Genomic DNA, 3,787 nt, shown 5'->3' on the forward strand with positions numbered 1-3,787 from the left:
CCCACCCTGCCATGCCCAAGTCCCAGGCCTACCCCGGAAGAGGCTCCATGCGCCTCAAGACAGGCCAGGAGGGGCGTGGGGGGCACCGGGGCCTTCCGTGCAGGAGCCTGGCCCCCCAGGTGGGATGTGGAGGGTCCCTGGGTCAGTGCTGGGCAGGCAAGGGCAAAGGACGGGCCTCCCCTCCCTGCTCCCTCTCTCTGGGCCCAGCTTCTCTGCCGGTCTCAGTTTTGGGGGGCCGTGGGGGATGACAACAGCAACTCTGGCGGGGCCCTTCTAACCCCAGCCCACGGGGAGAGCCCTTATCCAAGCCCCTTGCGTGGCCCGGGACCCCAGGTGAGGAGGAGTCCAAGGTATTAGCCACAATGACGCTGACGATGCCACCAGCTCACCACTGAGCGCCCACTGCAGTCGGCCCTGAGCCCACTGTACTGTGACCCCGGCCCCGAGGGGCGGGACCTCACTCTCCCTGGGGGCCTCCCCCCCTGCCGTGAGCCCTGGAGCCTGAGGAGGAGGCCAGGGCATCCCCGGCAGCCCCACGCCTCACCCCAAGTGACAGTGGCTCCTCGGCCTCCACCCAGAAGCGAGGGTGTTGCTCAAAGGACCCAGGGGCCGCCCACGCCCTCACCCTAGGGACACCGAGTGCGTCTGGACGGGCCCCTGAGCGTCTCTCCTGGCTGGGAGGCTGGGAGGCTTATCCAAGGCCTCCCAGGTGGCCTTCAGCTTAGGGGGCCTGGGCGGGGTGGGAGCCGCTGGGTGCGGGAAAGCGGCTCCCAGAGATGCACGGGAGTGGTGCACACGGGTGCCCACTTGTGTCTCTCCCTCCATCGATCTCTGTGTTTCTGTGGTCTCTCTGTCACCGTGGATCCGTCTCTCCCGTGTGGGTCTCAGTGTCCACGTCTGTGTGTCTCAGGCTACATGTATTGGGGGCTGTGGGCTGTGTCCTGAGCTGTAAGGAAGTGTCTGTTTTCACCTCAGGCAGCGGACAGGCCTGGGAAGTATCGTGAGGCCTGTTGGTGCCAGGCCCTTGCAGCACAGCACAGCCTCGTCCTTCCCACGACCCCGGGGAGGCTAGATGGCCTGCCCAAGGTCACAGGCCCAGGAGGTGTGGTCCACCCAGTGTGGACATCCGCTGTCCTTCCTCGGGTCGTAGCCACCAAAGTCCCAGGGGAAGCTCCTTGTTCAAAAGTTTCCTCCCGGGACGCCTGGGGGGCTCAGTCGGCTGAGCCACCGACTTCGGCTCAGGGCATGATCTCACAGTCCGTGGGTTCGAGCCCCGCGCCGGGCTCTGTGCTGACAGCTCAGAGCCTGGAGCCTGCTTCAGATTCTGTGTCTCCTCTGCTCTTCCCCTGCTCATGCTCTGTCTCTCTCTTTCAAAAATAAATAAACATTAGAAAAAAACTTTCCTCCCTCTGTTATGGGGGGGACCCAAGGCCCAGGAAGACCGGGTCTCCAGCAGGGAGGAGTTACTGGGGCTCCTGAGACCTAGCTGGTATCTGTGCAAATGGGGAGTGAACAGGTGCCAGCGGGCGGGGCGTGGGCCTCCTCCCTGGCCCCACCAGGCTGGGGGGCCGCTCCTGCCTTTGGTGGGGCCGGCCCTGAAGCTCCTTTCCTGGGACACCCTCCTTTCAGCAGCAGAGATGGCTGGCTGTGCAGTGTAGGGGCAGGTGGGGCGGGGGGTGTAAGGCAGGGCCTGAAAGGGGCCCCGCTCAGAGCTGGCCCCACTGATGCACAATAAATGTGCACCCCTCTTGCCCTGTTCCCCTTGAAGCAACCTGCACCCCTGCAGACTTCAGGGGCCCCACGAGCAGCCCGCCTGCGCCTCTCACCGGATCGCCCACCACTGTCCCTTCCCGCAGCGCCCCGACCACTTTGCCAGCCCTGTTTCTGCGCTGCACCTGACCCGCCTCCTGCCTGGGCTGCCGGCTCACCCTCCAGGCGTCTGTCTGCATGACACTGCTCAGAGAGGTCCCCCTTGACCCTCATGCTTGCCCTGGCCACCGTGGCCCGCCTTTCCTGCACTCCCCCGCCCCCCTTGAACCTGTGCTCACATCTCGCTCAGGCAGTTGAACAAAGAGACAGACACTTGCTGTGAGCCCCAGGGGCCGGCCAGCACCATGCCAGGGACACAGACAGCTGGCTTCGAGGTCAGAGATACAGGATGTGCTCTCAGGAGCCAGAGGGTACACCCACATGTGTACACAGCCCCCACAGGCACATACACGTTCTTACACACGTACACAAGCTCACGGGGGCACATGCATGCCCCACGTGTTTACACTCCCCTGCACGTGCACATACGTGCTCACCCAGGAATACGTGCACACTCATCCACACTCCCCTACGCTCTTCCACACCCCCCTACACACACGTACGTGCTCCCGTGCACATAGGTGCACACACACACGCTCACTTGTACCAACCCACACCTGTGATGCGCTTGCACATTCTCATGTGCACACACTTTCCCCACACACGTACCCACCGCCATGCACGCCTGTGTGCACCCACGTGGATTGTCGCATACGTTTGCACACGTACGCAGTGGCCCAGAGCTGCTGCAGGGACCTCGGAGCAGAGAAACCAAGTTGTTTTTTTCCCCCAACACGTGTTCCCACCATAGAAAACAACAGGAAGGTACTCGGGGCCGGGGACAGGAAGGGGAGGTGGCCTGCACACAGGAGGTCAGCTCTAGCGGCTGGACACTGGGAGGCCTGTTTGGGTGGGACCCTGGGGCGGACGCACTGATGGCTGCGGGGGTGGGGGGGGGGTGGGCGGACGGCCCCTCCGAGGCTTCTGGGCCCTGGTGCTCAGCCTCTCCACCGTCTCCCATTTTGGGATGAGAAACCGAGGCGAGGATCAGCTTGTCCCAGTAGCCGAGGGGGGCTGGCAGAGTGGCATCCAACCCAGGCCCTGTGACACTGACAGGGTGCTCCTCCCGGCCCTGGTCCTGCAGTGCACCCGGCAGTGGCCGAGGTGAGGGGCTCTGTCTGGGGCGCCAGGTGGCTTGGGGTCGGGGGGGCTCTTGCTGCAGCACCGCTGTGTGTCCAGCACTGGGCACACCCGTGCCACCCTGGACCGGGCAACTGGCAGTCTCGAGGGGTGCCCTGAGGTGAGTTCGTGTGTGCTTCTCTGTGGACCCAGCTCATCCCAGGGAGCCCAGAGCAGGTGCTGCAGGAGACAAGACCCGAGCGTGGCCCCATGGGACCGGGCACGCCTCGTGGGTTCCCCCTGCCCCCAGCCCGGCCCAGGGCCAAGTACATAGGAGGTGCTCGTAAATGCTCTGCTGATGTGGAAATAGAGGCACAGAGAGGGGCCAGGACCTGCGCGAGGCCACCCAGCAGAGCAGGTCTGACCCCGCCCAGGGTAGGGGGGGACAGCTGAGTGCTGAGTGGAGGGCTTGCAGGTGGGTTCCAGCGCCCCCCCCCGGCCCCGCCCCTCCCTGGGGATGTCGCTGCCACCTGCGGAGATTTGGTGGCCCTGTCGCTGCTTCGTTATCTCCTATCTCCATCAGTCCTCAAACCCTGGCAGGTGAGACTCCTCCCACTTAGCAGGTGGGGAGGCCCTGAGGCCCTCTCCTCTCCTCCCCTCTCCTTGCTGACTTACATCAGCTTCTTGCCCACACCCGCCCAAGGCACAGGGCCGCTGCCTTTCCATTCCCAGAGAGCTCACCTGGAATCGAGTTAGGAGGGGGGAGGGAGGGAAATCCTGGGGAGGAAGGGGTGGGGCTGTGAGGTTCCAGAGATAGTTCCTCTTGTTTTTTTTGTTTTTTTTTTTTTTTTTTTTTTTT

Source organism: Herpailurus yagouaroundi, unplaced genomic scaffold, assembly GCF_014898765.1.
Source record: "Herpailurus yagouaroundi ecotype Mexico unplaced genomic scaffold, PumYag 141, whole genome shotgun sequence".
Classification (NCBI taxonomy): Eukaryota; Metazoa; Chordata; class Mammalia; order Carnivora; family Felidae; genus Herpailurus; species Herpailurus yagouaroundi.